Source organism: Cyrtonyx montezumae, unplaced genomic scaffold, assembly GCF_038088225.1.
Source record: "Cyrtonyx montezumae isolate F1298 unplaced genomic scaffold, pur_monq_1.0 scaffold_8, whole genome shotgun sequence".
Classification (NCBI taxonomy): Eukaryota; Metazoa; Chordata; class Aves; order Galliformes; family Odontophoridae; genus Cyrtonyx; species Cyrtonyx montezumae.
The window spans coordinates 107,707,580-107,720,694 of NW_027072089.1; the positions used below are offsets into that span (position 1 = coordinate 107,707,580).

The 13,115-nt window shown below is 35.5% G+C and overlaps 1 protein-coding gene across 1 annotated transcript in view; it reads left to right on the forward strand.

Annotated features, from left to right (window-relative positions):
- Window positions 1-13,115, forward strand: part of ZNF385D (zinc finger protein 385D) — a 377,949-nt gene that overhangs the window by 40,655 nt on the left and 324,179 nt on the right. The window lies entirely within an intron of this gene.

A 13,115-nucleotide genomic window follows, 5' to 3' on the forward strand; every position in this document is an offset into this window, starting at 1 on the left:
AGGCAGCTGCCTGTGATAATTTCTCTCCAAATCAAGTCCTGTCTATTTAAAGAGAAATCACATTGATAGTGGCTTTTCTGAGACAAAAGACAGCATTTTTTTATAGCAGGCTGCTCTGTATCTATTCAAAGTGAATGTCATAGGTCCCACCACTTCTGCAATCAGGCTGCCAAGCAGATAGTTCTTGGATTTTTAAGTAAAATCTATGCAAATGTTTTCTACATTGCTTACTTGTAGTGTATATGAGCTTTTTCTAAGAGAACTTTTATTTATTTATTTATTTGTATTGGGTGCTCAACTATGTAATGTTGGCTTCTCTGTTCTCCTTTGGGAAAATTGATGAGAATTATTTTTTTTTAATTTTAATTTTATTTTTTTAAAGGGAAAAGCAGATAGGAACAAGGATGACAGCCATTACAAACATTTCATTTGATTACCACAATTTTTATCAGCAATGCTTAAAGTACGTGAAAGATAATGCTTTTGTGCTTTTTGTGTTTGAAACTTTTCATTCAGAAGGCATTTTATGCTGTGGAGAGGGATGGCTGTTAATGTGCATTTACTAATTACTAGTGAAGTGAAGAGCAGAATTAAAACATTCTGTTTATAGTGATAAGTGAGTGAAAATGAGGTTCTAAAGGTTGCCAAGTTGAATATTTTGTTTTTAAATATTAATTTGGAGTGGCTCATTGTGTATCTGAGGGAAATGGTAGATTTAACCACAAATTGAATGCAGCCCTGAACTGTGAATCAAAGTAATTAGATTATTAACATTTGCTATTAAAATAGATACCATTCTATTCAGCTGCATGCATGCTTAAGATTACCCATTAGCAAGCAGGCAGACCTCAAATTTCTCCTAGGAGTTTCTGAAAAGAGCTGACATTTTATTGTAACACAGAGGAAAGCAGAAGCACAGCACGGTTCAGGCAACTGTATCATCATGGTAATTAAAGACTTCTTCTAATTGGCTAGTCTGGATTGTCTTGCCTTTTCAAGAGAGCCCTAGATGAGGAATGAAGGAAGTTGGTAGTCTCTAGGCTGTGACCCTCAGCACAGGGGGGGAAACCTGGAGCTGATCTCTGCATCATGGGAAAGGCAGTAGCCATGTCGGTGAAACCTGGCAGAGCCTGAAGGCTGTGTCATCACTACTTCATCGGTCAGTCAAGGACTTTTTGGGTGAGGGAATTATTTTTTGTGTTAGCAACAACTTAATCTTCCCACTGAACAGAGATGAAAAACTTTTCATTCTGCTTTCCTCCTCTGTTGTGAGGCTGTGTGCTATCACTGATGTGGTAACATGAATTTACTGATGCTGGGCAATTACAGAATAAAATATTTTGGTCATTGGTCTGATTGTTACCAAAACCATGAAGACTTGATAGCTGCTACTTTAATGGCTAAATTACACATTGATAAAGGTTTCATTGCATAGAATACATAGAATTTATTGCTTTATATATTTTGACTACTTCTTAAATTGTAACCACTTAATATCCTTAAGGTAGACCTAAAAAAAAATAAGAGTATTAGTCTATGAATTATTTTCTTTCCTTTTTTTTCCCCTCTCAATTGGCATGTTTCTAGATTACCATCTAAATGTATACTTCTAAACTGTATTACCTGGGGAGATGCGTGTTTCTCCTAATCAATTACCTTCCTGCATGCTGTAATGACATTATAAGTAAAGCAAACAAATTGCATAAGATTTCATTATGTAGTAAATAATAATGCTATAGCATTAAGACTGACTCGCACCAAAGGTGTTAAACTTCTCTAAGGATGTGGAACAAAGAGCTAAAATGTTGAGATATTGAACGAGATGTAATTTGAGAAGCAGAGCTCTGGAAAATAGACAAGAGTGACTAACGTAATTATGGATTTCACCCATGTCACTCTGCTATAATCCAAAGGCCCACAAAAAAAAAAAATCTTTTATGCATTGGCCTTTTCCCAAGCTTTTTCTTTGAGTGGCTTTGGATAGCCTTCTGCACTTAGGCTTCAAGTAACTGAATGGAAGCCCTCAGAAGTCAATGCCAGATGTAGAAAAATGGCACATGTCACAGGTTATAGCAAGGCTATCTTTGGCAGGGAAGAAGCCAGTTGTCTTCTCTGGTTGGAGAGTATCACTGCCCCTTCCCTGTTAATACAAACTTTAATCTATGGGTCTAAGAGGTTTTCCTAAGCAAGGTCAAGTCTGCATTTTAATGTATGAAATCTCTCAGCTTTCTACTGGAGGAAAGGGATGATTCTTCCAAACTTATGTCCAGAGCTTCGTTTTGGGTGATGTCAGAATGACTAGAGATATTTTTATGGATTTGTATCATTCATAAATGAAGTGAATGTTTGCAATGTTTTCTGCACACGTGTAGTGCAGTGTATTGCAGCTAGCTCATTCTAAGGGATGCAGAAGTACCCAGATGGAGCCCAGATGATCTTATTTTAGCTGAGCTCCCTCAGCATGTATCAGTGTGGGTGATTTTTGTATCAGATGAAGGCATGGAAACACAGCGACACAGGTGAGTGGTTTTGTGCATTTGGGAGACTGAACAGCTCTTCCCTCTTTCTGGACACTGATGTCCCATCTCGTTAGGACTCAAGGTTCACACAGTGACAGCCAAGAGAGCTGCGAGCCTCCTGGAGACTTGCTTCTTGGGGTTGCTGACTTTCATGGCCATTCGTGTAGTGCATATCTTGTATCTGTCTTCACCTTTCAGTGGAGTCCCTGTAATGGGAAGTCTGCAAGTGTTTTTTAATGTGACGTGGGACCGGGACTGTTGTGGTAAGAACTTATTTCAACTGCTTCCTTCAGCAACACCAGTCATTTTTAAATATGTGTCATTGAAGTGCCTTTGGGATTCTTAGAGATTTCCTGGTAATTTCATTAAATAACTCTGCTGTTAGTTAGCTCCAGATTTCATTTTGATTGACTTTATTAAATAACCCTTGACTTTCTTTTATCCTCCTGGTATTTGTAAATCATCCTTTATTTTTCATGTTTTGTTTTTTTTTTTTTTGCTTTCTTTCTTTTTATTTATTTATTTATTTATTAATTTTAGGTTTTATTTCCAGACTTGCAGTTATTTCTCTGCTAGTTGGTGTTCTAAGCACACATGCACTCTATCAGTGTTTTCCTTTATGCCTTCATTATGCTCATTCTTGTGCTGAAAGTTCTTTGAGAGTTTTCTCTTGAATACTGATGTTCTAAAAAATTTATTCATTTGGCAAAACTGATGGATTTGTTTTTAAAGTGCAAGTATGAGCTTGCATGATCAGTTCACTGGAAGGTATCTAATCATCATGTATAGTACTTTTATATAATTTAGTATTCAATTTTCTTTTGAGGCTCTTAGGCAAACAATTCAAAGCTCAGATTGATTATTATTAATTGTAAAGGTTAAGAAAATGTAAATTTTATGCCTGGTTGAGACCCTGAACTCTTAATTCCATCTCGTCTGTAAATCTAAGATTTCTTGAGCAGATGTGGTAAAATTGACAAGCCATGATCAAATTAAAAAATATTCATTCTTCTGGTAACCAGATGATGTGGGCTGTTTTAATGGCTGTTTGATAGCGGGTCCTTTATTTTAGGTGTGTATGTATATAAAAACTTAAGAAGTTAATGCGTAGGAAACAAGGTGAAATTTTAATTACACAGTATCTAATAGTGGGAAAATATCTTTTGAAATGAATCTAATGGTTACTATGAAAGTAAAAAAAACATTTTGTTTGAGCAAGAAGCAAAACACTTTTTTTTTTACCCTCTCTTTTCTCTTAGCTATTACAATATGACCTGCTTTCAACAGGATTGATCCTATTTAATAGTTTTTCATTTTCTTCTTTTTCCTCCTATATTCAGGGAAAGTACTAGATATTAAATCAGATAGGAGGTGAGACAGTATTTTTCTCTTTGTATTCATTAAAAATAAATGTTTTAATACCATGAATAAAAGATGGAGTAGAAAGAAGCAGAAAATGTGGAGAAGGAAGAATGCTAGCAATAATGAAAACAGCAATCCACAGACTAGAAATAAAATTAGATTTGAGAAGCAAATTTGACTTTCCATAACAGAGAGACCTGAACCTATGCTGTTTATAGGAGTTGTATTTAGAACTTGACACTTCCAGGTTCCTGCATGACATCATACCACCTTGGTGTCCCTCACTTGTCTACTTATCATTCTGAAGTGCTGTCATCATTTTTAAAACACTAGTCTACTGTTTTTCTTACTCCCCTTACTACTCTTCTTTACCATCCTCTGGAAAGCTTTTCTCCTTACAGTACAAATTTAACAAATGAGTATACAAGGACAGTAAGCTACAGTGCAATATTTTTAGTATTTTGGCAGTATATTTTTCGAATATCACTCACACTAGTACCACAGAGATCTTCTTTACTGTTACACAGCATCCTCTTCTGTCTTTCTACATTCATGCTGCCAGGATATTATATGTTCAGGGAGAGTTACTGCAATATGAATTGGAGAGACATATTGCCCTTGATTATTGGAACTCCACATGTTCCCTGCACATATACAACTCCTCCATTAAATTTATAAAAAAGAAAAATCAGTAGCTGTTAAGCATTTAACCACTGGACTTTTCAAGAAATTAACTGGTGGTATTCTTGAACTGTCCTTTAAACATAACATCTATAAACTATATATTGGTAATCTTTAGTACGTTATTCTATAAGACTATGCAAATAATAAGAAATGTTGAATGTCTTGTTCACAAATGTCATGAAAATAATAAAGAAGATTTGTTTAAATATAAAAAATTCTTTTTTTTTTCTGTTATTGTGTTAGACAGTAGCAAACAATGATTTGTCAAATTTTAGTATTTTCCTCAAAAACCTTTAAAGCTCATTCTTGTGATATTCTCTATAGCTTCAGGAGAAAACCTCAAGCCAATACAGAGTCAGAAATTACTGTGAGTGATAGGACAAGGGGAAAAGGACAAAAACTGGAACTCATGAAGCTCCATTAAAAAATTATGAGAAAGACTGTCTTTACTCTGGGTTTGACAGCACCAGGACAAACTGCCCAATAGCATTGCGGGGTCACCTCTGGAGACAGTCGGGACATACCTAGATGTTTTTCTGAGCAACCTACTCTGGGAAACTTGTTTTAGCAGGGTGTTGGATTACAGGTCTCAGAGATCCCTTCCAACCCCTACAGTTCTGTTATTCTGTAAGATCGCTGTGACATGAGTGATTCCATATTATGCATTTTCAGGATATGTTCCAGGTCTGTCCTCCATCTCTCAAATTATGTAGTTGACATGGAGTGGATTTGAAAGAGGGCATCACATATGATCAAGAATGTACAGTGATTTCTATGTAAGGTCTACAGCTCTGTTCCCCCACCCCTGCCCCCCAAAAAAAGGAGCTTACTTTCTTACTCTTGAAATTTGTAAGAGATATGAAGAGAATGAATAGGGAAGAAATCTTCTCCTTTCTCTAATTAATCAACAGATGGAAATCAATAAGTACCAAGTACAATGGCTGCCCTGAAAGTAATGCCTCCTATTTTTTTTATGCTGGCTCACAGCCAGAGGTGGAAGGCAAAAGAGATTGAACTTTCCCACCAATATTCTGTTAAATTTTATTGCTGTATGACAGATAGCAGCAGAAGGGCAATCTGAGAGGATGCAGATGAAGCAAAGGTGTGGAACTGAACTCCATGTGGGGAAAAAAATTTGCATCCATTGACATTCCGTGATAGTGGATGTTTATGGAGTGGATGTGAGAGCAATGGGGTGATGTGTTTCACCAGTGGCCACAGTGGCAATAGAGTGCTTCTGCTGGTGCAGATTTTGATGAGAGCAGCATGCAGCTTCTTGCTTGTTGCTAGTGGTAGTGCATAGCTAATGGTCTGACTGTTGAAAAATGGTGTTTTGTAGACAAGAATTTGTTCTATCAAAGTGTTCTATTGCTCTTTGCATATGTCGTAGTTTCTGTTTGAATAAATAGGAAGCACTATTTTTGGAGTGATCTACGTAGTTGGCTTAAATCAAACAAGAAGAACTACAGTTCTGTTTATGAACTCCTTGCAGAAGGAATCTAATGATATTAAAAGTTAACATAGTCCTGGAGTGATTGAAGACATTCAAGGAAAAGAGATCCACAAAGTACTGTTAAACAATTATGAAAACAAAGCAAGAAAGGAGACTCATCACTTTCACCTCAGGAATACACAAACCAATAGATTCTGAGAGTATATTTTAGGTATATATTCTAGACACTTGCTATGCTTTAACTCTTCCATGCTTCCAATCATCCCTTTTGCTCTAGACCTGCTAGGTGGACCCATATTGTCTTTTCTATACTTTCAATCTATCAGCAGAATAACAGGTAGAATAAAGTGTTTGGGTTTTTTTCTTTTTTTTTTCCCACCATAAATTTTATTTTAGAATACTACTGTGTTTGTGAAATGTTTATGTATATACATATTTAAAATATAAAAAAATATGTCCATTACAGCCAATAACAATTCAAAGTGATTCAGTTTAAGGTAGTATGCTATGGTAGGAAGCTAATTTGCTCATTTCTGCCTTAAACATTCCAGGTAATGGTGTAAATATATGAAGAAATATATTCTGGGTTCATAGTATTGCTGAATGTGTTGGCTGAGACCTAAAGATCATCCTGTGATGGGCAGGGCTGCCACACACCAAAGCATGCTGCCCAGGGCCACATCCAACCCAGCCTTGAGCACCTCTAGGGATGGAGTATCCACAGATTCTCTGAGCAGTCTGTGCCAGGACCTTGCCACCCTCTGAGTTAAAAATTTCTTCATGACATCTAATCTAAATCCTCCCTCTTTTAGTTTAAAACTATTCTCCTTTGTCCTCTCAGACCTAAAAAATCTATCACACCTCTGTTTGTAAGCTCCATTTAAGCACTGGGTTTTATGCCATTAGTGTTTCAAAAATTTATTTTTTATTATTTTGTATATATATTTTTGGAGTCAAAACTGTACCTTTGATGGTAAATAGAAATATGTTTCAAAGAGTATGGCTTTTATTTGAGAATGCAGGTGTTTCCACCTGTTCCATTTCTATAATCCCTGCTTTTAAGTAATCCTTAGTGCAGGAGTTTAATGGTGTGTCTTTTTTTTTCTTCTGACATTCTCTGCCCAGTTATATTACTGCCTTGCCCTTCAGTTTTATCCTACAAAGTCATACAAGCAGTGGGAAGGAAATTCTTAAGATCTTATGGATGCTTTCTTAAGGGAAATGCTTAGAAATCCATTCTGGCTGTGCAGCAAATATGCAGGTATGAGTAACACAGTGCCTGGGGTTATTGGTACTCTTTGTGGAGTTCCAGTACAAGAACTATTTGTCAGGCAGGCAGCCCAGCAGATTGTGTCTGGGTGATTGTGTCTTTAGCATGTTCTGTGATGACTTTGAGGACTTTGCCTGAAAAGCATTAGTTAGCATCCTGTGTGATTTATCTAAATCATCACTGTGGTTGTTTTTTTTTTTCTTTGAATAATATTTCCTTTTATTTTGAAGATGAATATTTATCAATGGTTTCTGCTTTTGCTTTTTAGTTATTTATGGATTGCCAGTGAATATCCTGAGCAATACACAGAAAAATCATCTTTGCTATAAAAAGAACCAACAAATTCCTTCCCAAAAGACTTGTGATTAGTGCAAGGCAAAATATATTTTTCTCTGTAGTGCACATCTGTGATATTGTGTGACTTAAATCTCTCCTGCTGCTTGACATTTACTTACCCAGAGTGTATCTTAGAGAATGATTTGTCATTGTGGTGACATTTTTCTGTTTGGTTTTTTTTTGTTTTGTTTTAAATAAACATGGGTGCATTTAATGTAAAAAGCTACATTTACTCAAAATTATTGCTAAAATTTACATGCACAAGTCAGGAAATTCAGAATAATGATTCCCATAACTGTCATAACTTGTCCCCTTTTTTACATGAGGTGTATTATTTTCTGTTACTCTATGTAAGTGCTTGTCTTATTAAACACTGAAGGTTCTTTTCTCTGGTTGGATGACTGCCTGTCTCACACAGCTCTGAATTTGCAAATATTGTGTCATAAGTTTCCCAGAAGTAGTTAAAAGTAAGTTCAGTGAAATAAGTCTGGGGACAAATTAATGTGCTTCAATTAGATATCCTTCTTCTTCAAAGATTATTTTAACCTGAGTGAAGAAAATTTCAGGGACTGAAATTGTTCAGGAGCCCCGGCATAGAGAAGACCAGCCTTTCAGTGCTTTTCAGTGCAAACCAAGCAGGATGAAGCAGGATTTTTTTTAATTTTTTCCCCACAGGATATGTATTCTTTTGACATAATTCTGTCATACGTGATGTGAACATCTGTCATAGGTATTCTGCATTTCTGCTCGGGGCTGCTGCAGCAGTGGTTTTTCATCTGGAGTAGTGGCATTTTTTTTTCTAGGTGAGATTAACTAATAGAATGAGTAGCTACTTTTATTTAATCTAAATACTAGCTACTTTTATTTAATCTAAAGCAGCAGACATTCTAAATTATCTACATTGGGAAAACAATATGAAACTTTTCCTCAGGAAATGTGTATTAAAAACCTTTTCAGCCAGTATTTCTGCACAAATGTGGGAATATGGTCTGAGTCTATGCTCAGTTTTCTTGGAGCACTGCAGGTCCAGGAAGACAGACATCTACAGATCCAAATAATTTTTTGAAACAAAATAAATTCCTTGGATGTTCACTTAGCTCAAGTAGGAACAAAAATGCATTGAATACAAGAAACACGGTGCATTTGCATTCTCAGAGGGTTTTTTTGTTTTATTTCACAAATAATGTTTTAATTGGCAGAGGACACAGTGTGGCTTCAGAACAACAGTGTTCTTTTAGGGGCGGGCCATGTATACAAAAAAAAATCCTTTAGTGCTAGTATTAGAAAGTCTTTTAGTGGGCAGCAGGAGGAAGGATCATCAGGCAATTGGTAAGAGTCCACAGATGCATTGTTACAAGGGACTCTCTCATACCTGGAATGAATAGTTGAGTTTAGTGCAATGCCCTGCAGTATTTTGGTTGATCTTCCCCTTCAAGATGGCATCTCCACAGGTTTCTCTGCAGGTCAGCTGGCAAGGAAATGTTTTTGATTTTACTTGAAACTAGATTAGGCATCCTTCATTGTTTGCTTTTAGGCATTTTTTGTGCTACTGTATATAGATGTTATAGGTTTATACAGCAGATGCAGCTACAGTCAAAGATTGTTAATTAATCTCTGCTTTGCAATTCTATGTGGTACTCAGTTGGCTTGAGAGTTATCCAAAATTGACAGAAAGGTTCTTCTTTCACACCAAGTATTTGGAGTTATCTGTATACAGAAATTGTAAAAGCAATCCAGGATATGGTGAATAATGTTCTATAATCACATAGATCAAAATCAAATGAAAATGAGCTTTTTCAAGCATCCTCCAAATAAGTTCATTCTTGAGCTAAAACATCCTAAGGGTGATTTCTTTTAATAATTTACAGAAGTGACTCATCTGAAAGTTCTTTCACCTAATGACTTCTGCTGGTGCCACAATGCTCCAGCGTCATCAGCATTCTGCGCCTAAACCTGCCATGTGCTGTGGAGCTGCCAGGTACATTAACTCTTGTCAACTTAACAGAGATTTGTTGTAAATGAAGCTGCCTTCTTTGTTAGAAGTTCAGGCTGAGACTTGACACTTAATCTAAATACTGAAGCTAGAGAGATTTTCCTGGAGGTAATTTTGAATGATTATTAACTGATTACAGTGGTTCTCTGTGTCAGTTTCAATCATGAATTAGCCTTATATGTGTCAGAGTCATAGTTTATTGTTCTGATTGATATTGGTGTGCAACTGAGTGTTTTTTACATGAATTAGAAAGAACAGTCTGGTAATCCCCTATTACAAGCTGTAACAAAATCTGTCAGAGGAACTCTGCAAACAGTCTAATGCAGTAACACTAAGCAGCTGAAAGTTAAATACCCTTTCTACCTTTTATTTTTATAAGGTAGACTATCAAGTGTGCAAACTCTGGAGTATGCTCTGTAAGCTTATTTAAATATAAATAGACATCCTCCACTAGTGAAATTTTTAGTGTCAAAAATCTAATATTTGTTGGACATTCATCCGAATGACTGCAAATGGAGCTGATTGTAGCAAATACCAAGTTGTTTCAAATTTGCTAGACTGAAGTCAGAGTATGTTTTATTTTAAACCTACAATCATGGCAGTAATGAGTTTTCGTGCAGTGCTGGAAGGACACTACATAAATTTGTTGCAACAGACAGATCTGGCTGTAGGTTTCTGGCCACTTTCCCTATTTTTGCTGTAAGCTCTTCTGTTAGGTCATCTGAATGGTTTGCTCTTGATGGTCAGGGATCACAGCTTCATAGAATTTAAGTCTCTTAACCACATTTCTGAATCTATTTTATTGAGATCAAAATAAGTATTTTACAATTCTAATACAAAACTAGAAAAGGAGTTTGGAAATCAAGTTCTTGCTGTACTTGCATAAAATTAGCAATATTATCACAAAGTATTTGTTTTGAATGGAAGTAGAGTAATTTCATTTATGAAAATGTTTTTTAAATTTCAAGACTAAAAATAGGAATTCTAATTTCTAGTTATTCTGATACTATCTTCAGGTTTCTTATGTGAGTGTTAATTCAGAATCCAGAAAAATGCCTAGTGATAGGAATCCCATCTGTATTAACTTTATCAACAGAGCTACCTGCCAATTCTTGTGCAGAGTTATTGAGAATTTCATATAGGCTGGTGTGGTTTAGCAAACATTATTTTGGATCATTTACAAGTTCATGCTTTTAGTATCAAAATGCTGGTACATGGAAGGGCATGTTTTTGTCATTGTTGTTGTATATTGATATGGATCTATAGTTCATTTAGTCAACATATCAATTTGCCAGCATTTCTTGTCATATTATTTTTGAAAATGATTGAACATATTTTATTTCTGTAGTTTTTCTTCAGCTATTTTTCATGCAAAATGTATTGCTTATTTTGGAAATTACTGTTGTGTAGTCTGTAGCTTCTGAATTCCTCCATGCAGCCTGTAAGCAGGCTAAATGAAGTGGCCACCAAGTCTCTAACATAGTACAGGCAGCTCTGCTGTAAGAGAGCATCTTGTCTGCAAATCCTTGTGTGAGCTTGGAGAGGAGTTGACTTGCTGGAGCCCACTGTCTACCATGTTGGCTTGGGCTCCTGTATGTTTTGCATCCTGCAGTGTAAAGATAGAGATACTGAAAAATCATGGTTGACTACTGCCTCTTCCAATAACATCATTTTCTGGACCTCCCAGGGATGCAGTGTTTGCTTTGTGTTTTCATAGTGGTGTGAGAATTCTGCTTGGAAGGTTGTTGAACCAGAAAGGAAAAGGGTAGGCATAGATGAGCACTGATGCACCATTTCTATGCCCTGATTTCTTGGTTTTGACCTTCTCAACATTTGTTTTCCCAATGTTTTCTATAGATTCCAAGTAACTGTATTGATAGCTCCAGAATTACAATATTAAGATTCTGGTTTTTATCCTAGAATCAGCTGAATACAGGATAGTTCGTAAATGTTGTTTTTCCATTTCTGCATCTTCTATTTTACTTCTTTACATATGAATTTCCAGTCTTCATCGAGGGGAAAAATTTCAGAAGGAACAAAATCTTATTTCAAGATTTAAAGCTGTTTGTGTTTACAAACTATTAACAAGAGATAAATAGGAACATGGTGGAGGGTGAGAAGAAGATTCTTAAGATATAAAGACTTTAATCTGACACTTCTACAGTATTTATTTATATTTAATATTTAATTAAAATTATTTATTTTTTCACACATTAATTAGTAAGAACTGACAAATCATATTTATGGTGTTACACATGGCTCTATAAGGTTGTGTTGCCATCATATTGTTGATCTGAATATTAATTATGTTTTCAATAACTATCCTCTGTTCAGCAAATATTGGGATTTCTGAGTGTATTGATTTGTAGATAACCATATACTCAATTTCCCCAAATTTGTTTCCTTTAAGGAAGAGTTTTATATTAATTCCTTTTGGAAATTCAGGCATTACAATCAACTCTCTACTTTATGATTTTTCTTCTTCTGTATATGATGGCCAATACATAGTTTAGACAAAGGAAGGAAATATAAGGAACTATAATGTATATATATAATAATATTAAATAGTTTAAACCTGTTTGTTTGTTTGTCTTTTTGCATATGAGTACTCTCTCACTTTTTCCTTCCCTGCCTATCCTTTGCACAATCCCTGCAGCAACAGAAGGCAGTATTGTTGAGTAATACTAGATTATTATTTTTTGATGTGTGCTTATATATGGAGACAGTGCTGTACATTTTTTTTTTCCCTGATAGTATTGGCTGCATTTATTAAAAAAAATAAATGTGATGGAAATGCATGAGATGCCTTTGAAGGGCCTGTATTTTATTTCAGTACTGGTTCTGCTGCGTGACAGCTTTAGGGTCACGGACCACTGAAGAGCACCATCGTCATTCTGAATCTTTGCAATTACGATTATTTCAAATAGGATTAGGAAGAGGAAGAGAAGGGTCAAATTGGAAACCACATCAATTTCTGTAGCTTGCTTCTTAAAATAAGATAAACGAAACATGAGATCATGTTGTGTGCATGAGTAATATTTATCTCTTTCTTCTTTTCTGTTCTGCCAGTGTTGATTTCCCCTTTGAGCAGTAATTTGTGGCTGTCACATGACTATACTTAACAGTTTCATGTTGAGGAGAGAACTGAATACAATGCTGTGCTCAAGTACAAATGGCATTTCAAAAATGCACTGAAAATTCAACCAGGTTGAATTAGTTATTGCAATTGTAAGATGCAAATGAAGCAGCTTTAATGAACTGTTTCTCTTTTACTTTCTGACCCCCTTATCTCCCTGATATCCTTTATGATTTATTTAGCTTACGTATTATGTAGTTTGAGATGCGCTTTATCAACCTATATCACTCATGCTGTATAAGTGAACCACGAAGGTTTCACTTTCAAATACAGTAGTATTTCTGTAGTTAATAAATTGAATAGGAAATTAGTTTTATTTCCAATTCTAGTTTTCTCTTGAACATTGTAAGCTTATTTTCAGG